This window comes from Hyalella azteca, unplaced genomic scaffold, assembly GCF_000764305.2.
Source record: "Hyalella azteca isolate HAZT.00-mixed unplaced genomic scaffold, Hazt_2.0.2 contig13234, whole genome shotgun sequence".
NCBI classification, from domain to species: Eukaryota; Metazoa; Arthropoda; class Malacostraca; order Amphipoda; family Hyalellidae; genus Hyalella; species Hyalella azteca.
Window position 1 is genome coordinate 84671 of NW_025943163.1, and position 13666 is coordinate 98336.

Sequence of the window (13666 nt, forward strand, 5' to 3'; positions counted from 1 at the left end):
CAGGAGGCGTATCAAGAATACCTATGCCGGCGAGGAGCGACGGAGGTATTCTTGATACGCCTCCTGCAATCTGATGTCACTGGGCACCGCTGGTCCTTCCTGAGCACGCGAGGCGTGATGTGCTGGCTGACACCAAAGAGGAAATAACCCTGGCCATCCACACCCCTGTGGGAGTGTGGCAGTGAATATCCTGCGTGGCATGCCAGCAACCGCCATCTTGTGTGGCGCTAACATTGCCCGACAAATGGCGACCAATGACAGAGCGCCATCATCTTATCATTAATATATTATAGATATAACAGGATCGCTTCTCGGCCTTTTGGCTAAGATCAAAGTGTAGTATGGATACGACTGCTAGCATCGACAGCGGAGCGAAGAATTTCACAGCCTACCCCGGAGCACGAAGAACAGCAGCTACATGCAGTTCCTGATATACGGCACCCGACTCGCGAGGGAGCAACTGTTACCCTATACTATCCCCTGCCTCGCAGCCTGCCCTGCACCGAACCTGGATGCTCTTGGCAATGCGCCTCTACTGATTGGACCCATAGGAAGCAAACCCTATGCAGACACTTGGAAGGGAGGCACCTCATCGCTCGACCGACGTTCAACATCATATGTGCTGGGTGCGACGCCGCCCTTGGCATCAGACCTTCACGCCATGCATGTACAGCAGCACATGCAAGGGAAATATTAATATTATTACCAAAAATTTAAAATTTATGATATTGAACCAACTTGATATTAGTCAACTTTCCATTTTACCAGGGTTGGTGATTTTTTTATTTTTTTCATAATTTTTTATTTTTCAGTTATTTTTGTATTTTTGAAATGTTATTTCTGATATTGCAATTAGTATACTAACTACTAATAATACTACCAATACTAACTAATAACAATACCATACTACTACTACTACTAACAATAACAGTATATGGATGGCTAATAATATACGTTTATAAATTACTTTTTAGAGACAACATTTCCAAATAATCCAGTGTCTCCAATCTTACAGATGTACAATGAATTTCTCATTTAATTTTCGAATATTAAAAAAATTAATTTTTCATTTTTTTAATATATAAATTTTTTTCAAAATTATTTATTCTATTAATTGATTCATGCATTGCCTCTGACTTCGCACAAGTGTGCAAAATTTCAGATCAATTAGACAGGTAAAAGTGTCAAATATCATTTATAAGATTTGTAGCTGACAAGATTATGTTTTCAATTTTTTTAATACTGAAAAAAAATTAATTGTTAAAATCTTTTATTTTTTCATTTGATTCATGCATTGTCTCCAACTTTACGCAAGTGTGCAAAATTTCAGATCGATAGGATAAGTAGAAGTGTGTTAAATTTCGATTACAAGATTTGTAGCAGACAAACAAACAAACAACAAGAAGTGAAGTTAAAGAAAAGTGTTGTAAAAATATGCGTTTAAAAATTACTTTTTACAACACTTCTCTTTAACTTCACTTCTTGTTTGTCTGTCTGTCTGTCTGTCTGCTACAAATCTTATAATCAATATTTAACACACTTCCACCTGTCCAATCGATCTGAAATTTGGCACACTTGCGTAAAGTTGGAGACAATGCATGAATCAATTGACAAAATAAATAATTTTATAAATTAAAAGAAATTTTTCATTTAAAAAAAGTAAAAAATAATTTCGTCTGCTACAAATCTTATAATCCATATATGGCACAATTTGACCTGTCCAATTGATCTGAAATTTTGCACAATTGCATAAAGTCAGAGACAATGCATGAATCAATTGACAGAATAAATAATTTTTAAAATTTACAAAATTTTGATATCTTAAAAAAATTTGAAGAATAATTTTTTTTCAATATTTGAAAATGAAATTAGAAATTCATTGTACATGTGTAACATCCAGGATACTGGATTGTTCAGAAGTGTTGTCTTTAAAAAGCAATTTTAAACGCATATTATTAAAGACAACACTTCCAAAGAATCCAGTGTCTCCAATCTTACATATGTACAATGAATTTCTCATTTTATTTTCGAATTAAAAAAATTAGTTTTTCATTTATTCTATTAATTGATTCATGCATTGCCTCTGACTTCGCACAAGTTTGCAAAATTTCAGATCAATTAGACAGGTAAAAGTGTCAAATATCAGTTATAAGATTTGTAGCTGACAAAATTATTTTTTCAATTTTTTTAATACTGAAAAAAAATTAATTTTTAAAATCTTTTATTTTGTCATTTGATTCATGCATTGTCTCCAACTTTACGCAAGTGTGCAAAATTTCAGATCGATAGAATAAGTAGATACAAGACTTCTCTTTAACTTCACTTCTTGTTTGTTTGTCTGTCTGTCTGTCTGCCTGCTACAAATCTAATAATCGATATTTAACACACTTCTACCTGTCCAATCGATCTGAAATTTTGCACACTTGCGTAAAGTTGGAGACAATGAATCTGAAATTTTGCACAATTGCATAAAGTCAGAGACAATGCATGAATCAATTGATAGAATAAATAATTTTGAAATTTAAAAAATTTTGATATCATTAAAAAAGTTTGGAAAATAATTTTTTTTCAATATTTGAAAATAAAATCAGAAATTCATTGTACATGTGTAACATACAAGACACTGGATTGTTCAGAAGTGTTGTCTTTAAAACGTAAATATTTAACGCATATTATTTTATATTCTAAGGTATAATATATTCAAGCCTGCTATCGTTTGGTCGTGTTCACAAGCAGAAATTGCTTGTGTTCAGTTCAAGACTATAGTAATATACCCAGTAATTTACTATTTATTCTAGGGTATAAAGATTTAAGTCTGTTATCGATTGATCGCGTTTACTAGAAAATGTCGCTTGTGTTCAGTTTAAGATTATAGTAATAAGCTCAGTAACTTTTATTAGATTTTAAAGTATAATATATTTAAGTTTCCGAACGTTTGATCGTGTTCACAAGCAGAAATTGCTTGTGTTCAGTTGAAGACTGTTGTATATGCCCAGTAATTTTTTATTTATTCTAGGGTATAATATATTTAAGTCTCATATCGTTTGATAGCGTTAACTAAAAGAATTCGTTTGTGTTCAGTTCAAGATTATAGTAATAAGCTCAGTAACTTTTTTATATATTCTAAGTTATAATATATATAAGTCTCCTATCGTTTGATCGTGTTCACAAGCAGAAATTGCTTGTGTTCAGTTCAAGACTATAGTAATATGCCCAGTAATTTTTTATTTATTTTAGGGTATATTATATTTAAGTCTCCTATCGTTTGGTCGCGTTAAGTAGAAGATATCGCTTGTGTTCAGTTTAAGATTATAGTAGTAAGCTCAGTAACTTTTTTTAAATTATAAGGTATAATATATTTAAGGGGGAGGTATACCCTCCAGAAAAACTTTCTTGTTTATGGACGGATCACTCTGAAACTTGGTACACTTATGTAAAACAGAATTCTAAGACATTTTTGTTCGTGTAATTTTTTCGAAAAAATTGATAGAAAACGTGAAATTCATAGAAAACGGACAAAAAAGGGGGTACTGTAGAAATCTATCTCCTCCTAGGGTTTTGAAGCTACAGCGATGAGACATATACCATTCTATTCGTAAAGACCATACCAATGCAGTAACAGGGCCTGATTTTTGATTTTTGCTTTAGTTTTTTTTTACAAGCATTTTTCCATTTTTTCTCATTTTTTCTCATTTTCCCCCCCCTTCCCCCCCATTTTGAATCCAAACTATGCACAAATCTAAAAAAAGGGCCGTGTTACTGCATAGGTATGGTCTTTACGAATAGAATGGTATAAGTCTCATTGCTGTAGCTCCAAAACTCTAGGAGGAGATAGGATTTCCGTGACAAAAAGTTGAACTTTTCAGGACGGCGCGACAAAGTTCCGCGCGCCTTGAAATAGTCACTAAATGTAGCATAGCTACCAAAATACAGGCTTCTGTAGCCTAATTCCACTCAGGGATGCTAGGAGCGACTTGCAGAACACCACTCCGCACAAAGCGAAGAGGGTGGCTGCAGCTTGATGCCAGATACACCAATATTTTTAGTCTTAGCGAGTGAATTAAGTCCTATCTATTTTCTGAAGGAAATCCACCCCCGCCCCCATTTAGAGCCCAGCTGTGTGCGTTAAAAATCACTCACAGCTATCGCAATAGTATCGTTGAAAAGCTCAGAATGTCAGCTTTAAGATGAGACTAAGCATGTAACTGCAGCACAACTCAAGTAGAAACTAAATTCAAAGATTTCAGCAGCTAATTACTTTATATCTAATTAGTTAAAGAACTCGCCCACCCTCTTCCCTTTAAAGAGACGTCATGAACGTAAATATTTACGTGCAGAGATGGCAGTGGTACCATTGGAAAGAGCAGAATTTCAGCTTTAAGATGAGATTAGAACCCAAAAATGCCAAATCAGACAATTTTAGGGTATACCTCCCCCTTAAGTTTCCTATCGTTTGATCATGTTCACAAGCAGAAATTGCTTAGTGTTCAGTTGAAGACTATAGTAATATGCCCAGTAATTTTTTATTTATTCTAGGGTATAATATATTTAAGTCTCCTATCGTTTGATCGCGTTAACTAGAAGATATCGCTTGTGTTCAGTTTAAGATTATAGTAATAAGCTCAGTAACTAATTTTTACATTCTAAGGTATAATATATTTAAGTCTCTTATCGTTTGATCGTGTTCATAAGCAGAAATTTCTTGTGTTCAGTTCAAGACTATAGTAATATGTCCGGTAATTTTTTATTTATTCTAGGGAATAATATATTTAAGTCTCCTATCGTTTGATCGCGTTAACCAGAAGATTTCGCTTGTGTTCAGTTTAAGATTATATTAATAAGCTCAGTAACTTTTTTTTACATTCTAACGTATAATATATTTAAGTCTCCTAACGTTTGATAGTGTTCAGAAGCAGAAATTGCTTGTGTTCAGTTAAAGACTGTAGTAAAACGCCCGGTAATTTTTTATGTATTCTAGGGTATAATATATTTAAGTCTCCTCTCGTTTGATCGCGTTAACTAGAAGAAATGGTTTGTGTTCAGTTTAAGATTATAGTATAGCTCAGTAACTTTCTTAAAAGACTTCTCTTTAACTTCACTTCTTGTTTGTTTGTCTGTCTGTCTGCTACAAATTTTATAATCGATATTTAACACACTTCTACCTGTCCAATCGATCTGAAATTTGGCACACATGCATAAAGTTGGAGACAAGCAGGTTTCATTGAAGACCAGAGAATTTGTTTTATTCGCCATTTTCTTATTAGTTTTTTCAATATATCGAACAATATTTTTAGTTTGAACTGGCAAATCGAAAATCAGGTTACCGATGGACATTTTTATTTCGTTAACGACGTTTCGAATGTTTCTATCATTCGTTATCAAGTTAAAAGGCGCATTGAGTGATGAAATTAGCGTCGACATAAGTACAAAATCAAGTAAATAGGATACTACTCAAAAATCAAAATTGTTAGGAATTATTACAAAATCACAAAATAATTTAGAATCAAAGCACCGAAAATCACTCCGAAAACAGTCTCAATGTTCTGACAAATCCAGTAGTTTGAAGGTTGATGGCTGGGGTCCTATCCTTAATGATGAGGGCCTCAGCTATCATGAGTCGGTTGGCGTCGGGGCATCTCATGACGACGCTGGTGCATTCTTCCAGCACCGTGCGAGTGATGGTCTCGTTGTGGGCTTCCATCAGGTGGTTCTTTGGTCCACCAGACTGGAGGTGGCACGTGAGACGTCGGCTTAATGTCGTAGTTGTGAGCCCGATGTAGTCCATATTGGGGAGAAGTCTACAACCTTCTCTATTGCAAGAAAATTTATAGACTACATTGGTCTCTTGGAAAACTCTCGTTTTTTTGCAGGGGTTATTGTTCATTACAAGATTCTGTATTTTCTTGTTTTTGTAATAAATCAGAGGTTGTGACGTTTGCGTCAGTCTCTGGTTCATGGTTGCGTCTGTTTTGGTTCGATCGAAGCTTTGAAAATTCCTTGTCAATTGTTCTATTTGTAAATCCATTATTGACTAAGGTTCTTTTGCAATTTTTCAGCTCCGTATTCAAATCATTTTCAGAGGAGCATGTTTTGAGTGCTCGTTGGATGAGAGCACTTATTGCGCTTCTTTTGTAGCGCTCTGAGCATTCGCTGGCGGCGTTAAAGTTGGAGACAATGCATGATTCAGTTGACAGAATAAATAATTTTATAAATAAAAAAAATTTTCATTATTAAAAAAAATTGAAAAATAATTTCGTCTTCTACAAATCTTATAATCTACATATGACACAATTTGACCTGTCCAATTTATCTGAAATTTTGCACAATTGCAAAGTCAGAGACAATGCATGGTCAATTGACAGAATAAATAATTTTGAAAATTTACATAATTTTTATATCTTAAAAAAAATAAAAAAAAATTTTCTTTTCAATATTTGAAAATAAAATTGGAAATTCATTGTACATGTGTAACATCCAAGACACTGGATTGTTCAGAAGTGTTGTCTTTAAAAAGTAATTTTTAAACGCATATTATTGGTATTTTTTTTGGCCGCGGACTTGGCCGTTTTTTAGGCCATCGGCAACCCTGTCGCAAACGTGCGTAGATATGAGATGTTTGGCGCCGCTAAATGGCAGGGCAAACTAAAGTAGTTGAAGCGAAGCTCGTGGCAAGTAAATCCTGGTGAAGAGATCATTACAAATGCTCGTTTCGTAAGTAAATGTGATAAATTCTCCCGGTCTGTAATTTTTTGGGTTATGTTTGCATGGTAGCATGTTTAAAAATTCTTCATGTTTTCGTTTCGTATTGGATTCAAATTCGCCTAATTGAAATCTAAACCAAAGGCATACGCATTTTTTGCTGTTACCTAACTTATCCTCTTCATCGCCCATCATCATAATTAGAGTCATCATACTCTGAATCATCATACTCCCAGTCATCATACTCTGAGTCATCATACTCATCATAGTCATCATACTCATACTCATAATCATAGTTTTCATCATAATCATCACTCCAAATGAACGCGTTGAACTTGATCGCCCAGGTGACCAGCTCCTCTTCGTCCACCATGCATCAGGTCGCTGTTCTTGTCGGCTTTCGTTGCGAATTTGTCCAGGCAGGGGACTCTGAAATATCAAGCAATTAATTATTATCATTGCACGAAACCTAAAGGAAGTAAACGATTGGTTAATCATCGTTCAACTATATAATCATAATTTATTATTGACTATAAATTCATTCGAACTTCACTCAATGCCATAGCGTAAATTTCCCAACACCACAAGTCGCTAGTTTTAACGTTGTGTTTTACTACATTTATTTTAAATCAATAACATAACAAAAATTTTCCTTAAAGACAAGTGGCAGTTTTGCCGTAGTAATGTTTTCCCAATTTTATTTTAAATTAATATCTTATTAATAACGATAAATTAGTTTCGACTGCTTCAGTTTCTCAGCGTCTTTGTCTTCCGCCAGACACTTGGTCGCTCGAGTGCATGCATTGCTTCATGTCAATGCATCATCTTTTGTCGCTTACACCAATCTTAGTAAAGTATCTAGAGTTGAATATGCATCGCCTACACCATCAAAGGAACAGTAATGTGAGTCAAATTAATAATAATTACTAATAATGATAATAATAATAATAATATTAATAACAATAATAATAATAGCAATAATAATAATAATAATAATAATACCGTCGACTGCTCTTCCCTCAACTTTATCTTCCTTCCCTCAACTTTACTTTCCTTCCCTCAACTTTATCTTCCTTCCCTCAACTTTATCTTCCTTCCCCCAATTTTATCTTCCTTCCCTCAACTTTATCTTCCTTCCCTCAACTACGGCCCCAGGGCATCCCTGCCGCCACGCCCCTGCAGCCCCGCGCGCAGCTCCACCATCAGCGTCGAGCACGCCGTGTCTCCTGAAGGTCGCCATACGCGGTACTGAAACGAATTATTTTCCACGAAATATTTTAGACATATTCATAGTGAAAGAAATCGATCAGGATATGCAGAATCCTCAATCTTTTAGTGATTTTATATTTATAAATGCGATAGAATTCGTTGCTTATCATTTAAAAATCGTTCAGTGAAGCTTATGCCTTTTAGAAAAATATTTTACTAGCGTCAGTTTCACCCAAAATACTAATGACCTTAAGAACTTTTATAATTTTTCTCATTCGAAAATGAATTAATATATCTTGTTTGCAACAATGCCCTACTAGTGCCATAATCTATAATATCAGCCGTAAAAACCTCAAACATATTATGCTGCAATTCGTCAATTTAATTTCCGAACGAACAGCAAAAATTTCTCTAAACATATGATAAATTTCATATATGAATGCAGTAACAATAATTTGAATTCGTAAATACCTACGTTGTGTAAAACGATCTCAGTATCGTTAAATAATTCGTTTAATACACGTATTCAAGGGAAGTGTAAATCATGAAACGGATAAACCATAAGTGTATAGTAGATATTAGGTTGCCTTTAAGTGTAAAGTAGATATTAGGTTGCTCTTAAGTCTATAGTAGATATTAAGTCGCCCTTAGGTGTAAAGTAGATATTAAGTCGCCCTTAGGTGTAAAGTAGATATTAAGTCGCCCTTTGGTGTAAAGTAGATATTAAGTTGCCAATAAGTGTATAGTAGACATTACATTGTCCATGAGTTTATAGTAGATATTAAGTTGCCCATAAGTGTATATAGTAGATAATAAGTTTCCCCAAGCATAAAGTAGATTTTAATTGAAATTAAGTGTATGTTTCACTCACTTGCCGTTGGCGCTGCCACCTGCAACAGATACAAACTTTAGACGAGCGTAAACATCAAAGTTGCAATCCTTCCTAAAAAATAATCAGCCAAAAAATGACTAATTAATTTTTGCATAGGTTGATATATAATTACATTAAATTTATCAAAGAATAATTGTAATTATATCTGTGGCAAAGTTTCAATTATACTGATCAACCTAATTTTGTCATAGTACCTATGACTGAAACATAATAACTGTTTTTCTTGAAAAACTAAATTATCAAGTTTTTTCAGGTTATCCTTTTCAATCCCCTGTCAAAAATTCATGTCGTGTCGCCGGCGATGGAGGGCAAGGCAGGCAATTATGGACAGATATTGGTTATATAGCTGCAGCAAACGCTTCTTACACGAAACAAAGAAGCCTTCTCCATGATTTGTTAGGCACATTCAAAAAGATGTGAACTTAAAGCTGAAAATCTTCATCAGGTCAGAAGTGTAGGGCAAAAATAATTTATTTAATATTAATTTGTGTTTTGGGCTGATTACACAGAATAATAATTGTTCGTGCATACTGTACTAATTGCTACATATTAATTAGTATAGGCAGACAATCATTAACACTGCATGTTAAGTTCACCTCAAGATAAGCGGCTTCTATCGTTTAAAATCTTCAAACAAAGAATTACTTACCGCCAGGGCGACAAAGCAAGAGAGTGTCAGCCACTGCATCTACAAAACATTAATGATGTTTGAGATAGTAATGATTTTCTAGAATAATAGTTATTGCCAGTAAATATATAACAATTAAAAACATTTACAAATTCATTTATCTAAAAAAGTTATTGAATTTATTCCACGCAACGGTTGTCCAATTTTTTTAGTTATTAATTTCACTTATCATTTACACAAAATATCTTCGTGGCTGTGATTAAAATATTTGTTACGTGTAACAAGTCCATTATTTTAATATTATGTTTGCGACCAAAATTTCAGCCTAAATTATTACTAAACAAGAGCAGGGGAAATTCAATCGTTGTCAGCTCGTAACATGCAGGTAGTGTGTGACGGCAGTTACTAATAATTGTCAGCTCGTAACATGCAGGTAGTGTGTGACGGCAGTTACTAATAATGTCAGCTCGTAACATGCAGGTAGTGTGTGACAGCAGTTACTAATAATTGTCAGCTCGTAACATGCAGGTAGTGTGTGACAGCAGTTACTAATAACTGGCTGCTGGTAACATGCAGGTAGTGTGTGACAACAGTTATAAATAATTGACAATCTAGGTGACAGTCGAACATTTTCATAACTACCCGACTGCACCTAGATAACCTACAACCTAACCTATACACATGGCCAGGTAAATCGCTCGGAATCACGTGAAGCAAATTTCACGGTTCATTAAGTTAGTAGAAATTTAATGGTTCATCGTTCACCTCGTTACTGTGGACAATTCTCTCGGAAGAGGCTTGGTATGAAGATATTGCGCTTGTTTCCCAGATGATGCTCCCTTTGCATCAAATTTTGTTTCGAGACTATAAACCCATAAGGGTGATATCATTAGAATATGTTGAAATAAGTTCTATTCACATTATGCAACGAACTCAATGAAATTGAAGGATAAACGAATATGAAAGAGGCAGACATTACGAACAAATATTTATATTAACATGTACGTGTATGGCCGAGTGGATAAGATCGATCTCTATATGGAATTTTAAGTTATCTAAAAGTACATTATCATACGGATATGAAATGTTTGGAATATCGTTTAGTATTTCCGTTAGAAGTTTAATTACGGTAACATATACAGAGATGGACCTTCAGCAACATTAATTAATCATACTATTTCGGAAATAATACGAATTGATTCAAATATCTACATTAGAAATACAGCGTATATACTGTATATACTAGCGTCGTAGTTGTAGATTAGACAACTTTTGTATGGTAGCCGAATTTTGACTCACTTTCATACTGTATTCAGCAGGACGCTCTACCTAGATATATAGATATATAAACTTTATATACGGTGTTCCTATTGCTCGTTCTGCCAGAACTGTGGTCGAAATGGAAGACTTAGTACAGAATGAAGCTCGCTCTTATAGAAGTAGCCTCTCTTTATCCATGGGCGCAAGTGTTCACTTCGGGTACATGTGTTCTTTTAATAAATATTTTTGTGCGGATTCTGTACTGTTCTATCAGGAAAGTTTATGAGGGACAGCTGACGCATAAATATTGTGTTCGTTCATATTTATTTTTGTCCAATGCAAATCGATTCGTGAAGACAGATTTATTTTATACAAAAGACAGATTTACGTGTAGACAGATTTATATAACAGAAATAAAGGTTTCGATATTGGTTTTTTCTTCTTTGCACGAGTGTATCCTATTCAAATATTTTTTAAGCAAGCGAAAAGATAATCACGAAGGTAGGTTATTCAATTTATAACCCTCGTAATATATCAATAAAAGCTGTTGATCGCCTTCAGTTCAATGAGTCGCATTTGTATAAATTACAAATTAAAAATAAATTTTAGGGTGGATTATTTTAGTTTTAAAAAAATATTATTATGTGAGAAACTAGTAAATTATTATTTGAAACAACGTGTTGGGTAACATAAATGAAATTATATCCTCCATACTAACATGTGAACCATACTGTCCATACACTTTCTTCACTATTTATTTTCTCTCGTTGGTATGAGCAACCTTCGTATTCACATAATTTATACCTTTGCATTCACCGGCAACTGAAATAAAGAATTGGTATATACTCGTGACGTCATCTCATGCTCGGATAATGTAAAGGAGGTTACATTCATTATTCCTTCCCTAAGAAAAGGCAAGATTAAGTATCCACAGATTTCAGTGCACATGAAAAACACATGAAAAGCGATACTAACAAATATTTATGAAACATTCTTTATAATCGCGATTGCATTGAGATAACATGGAAAAATTATTTCGTGTAGTTTTCTTAAGATTTATTTTATTCTCCAAATGCTCTGAGTAGCAGAAAAGATCCAAAAAGCTACATTATTTACATAACTATGATGAATAAATTGTATAAATGCTACAGTAGAGAAATAGTATATTGTTGTAAGCGAAAGCCGAGATAACTCAACAAGAGCTTTATTCAACAAGAACGCAACATCCTGGAACAAAATAACACTACTATAAAACAGGAAAACGGTAACGTAATAAGAATATATTCATATGTAACGGTCTTACACATAACGAAACTATTTACAGAATACTTACAAGGAGAACAGTATAGTTGTAGGTCCTTGTAGGTGAACGTACAAGAGCCGAGGCAATGCTAACAATGGTCACTAGTTCTAGAGCGAAGTAACTTACTAGTAGGAACTACATATAGTACGGAATACTAGGTACATGTGGGCGCTACAATAGAAATTTCACGACATATATAATGATTATAAATAAAGAAATTAGCTAATAAAAATATTTTTTGCGATCACTATCCAACTTCGATCACCCATTTTTCGTTCGAAACAGTTTTAGGAAAGCTCTTATTGTTATGAAATAACCTAAAAATCGCATAACATTCTTAATTGGCACTATTATTTTATTATTAATTACTGTCTCTGTTGAGGTTGCCGGCGAAGTCTGTGCCCATATCGCATTTATGGCGCTAGTATATACGTTCCTAGCATGGATGTACAATTCTAAATACGTTTTGAAAGCGTTTTGTTTCCACTGCTTAAGGTTGTTCTGCGCGAGCGACGTAAGGCACAAGATAGACGAGATGTGATGCCAATAATTTCTTTATGGCAAGGCTACGTCTTGTGCAGGGTGGCCCAATGGTTAAGGTTCAGAGTACCAAGATTGGAGCAGAGATCGAGGTGCGGGTTTGATCCCAGCTCTGTGCGCCAGTTTCTGGTCAGAATTGGCAAGGATCGAGGCCGGGCGGTTAAGCAAAAAATATTTGAATCAGCTAGTTGCGATTTCAAACCCGCAACAAGCTGTGGATGTTCTGCAACATTAAGAATCGGCGGCAGGGCTACCGCCTAATAAACGCTGAAACCGCTTTATTATTATAATTGTTTTGCAGGAGTCTGGGATGTAGAAAGGTCAATTCATCTAACCCGGAATTCTCGAGAAAATGTGTCGTTTCCAGCCGGTCTGCGAGGAAGCTGTCCATCCATCGACTGGAAAATGTCCCTCTCAACAACCTGCATTGCACATTGTTCGAGTTTCATGTCTAAATGAAATTGTACGACCGATTTTCGAGCAAAAAATTTTCCCTGTAGATCTTTAAGTAAGCATGCGTCCTTGCGTTATATGTGGGCGTGATACTGCCAAAAGAAAAATGTTGTAATTGATTTTTAGGATATGGGAATGATTTCATTTTCGCAGCTGAGATCGGTTCTGAGAGGCGGAGCGGTAAGTAGGTCCACCTCAACGGATCACAAGCAAAGACACTAGTCGCTTCCCACTGCGTTAGTTTGGATGGTAGAAAATACCTGAGATCTCTTTCTTGCCCAGGTTTGATTATCTCGCCAGGCTGTCAGAGGGCGGTTAGGCATGTAGGCGCTATATATTCATTGATATTTTACTTATCGAGCGGACAGCATTCAGCCTGAACTACCATCTAAATTACTTTCTCGTTCTCATTTTACTTTTAAAACATCGTTCGCAAAACTCAAAGCCTTGCTAATTATTGCGTACCATTAGAAATATCTTGCCTGATATAAATATTACAGTCTGAGATTTTCATCGTCGTGTCGCTACCGTCTGTTGTATTTATGCAAGTCACCTTATAGGCTTCGGTGGAGGTTAGAGAGGCTGAGTTGAGTACTAAAGTTGAGCAGTTTTATCTGTTAGTGAATTCAGTACCCGATACAATAATGCTTTGCTTCAGAAGATGATTGGTACAGACTTCTTC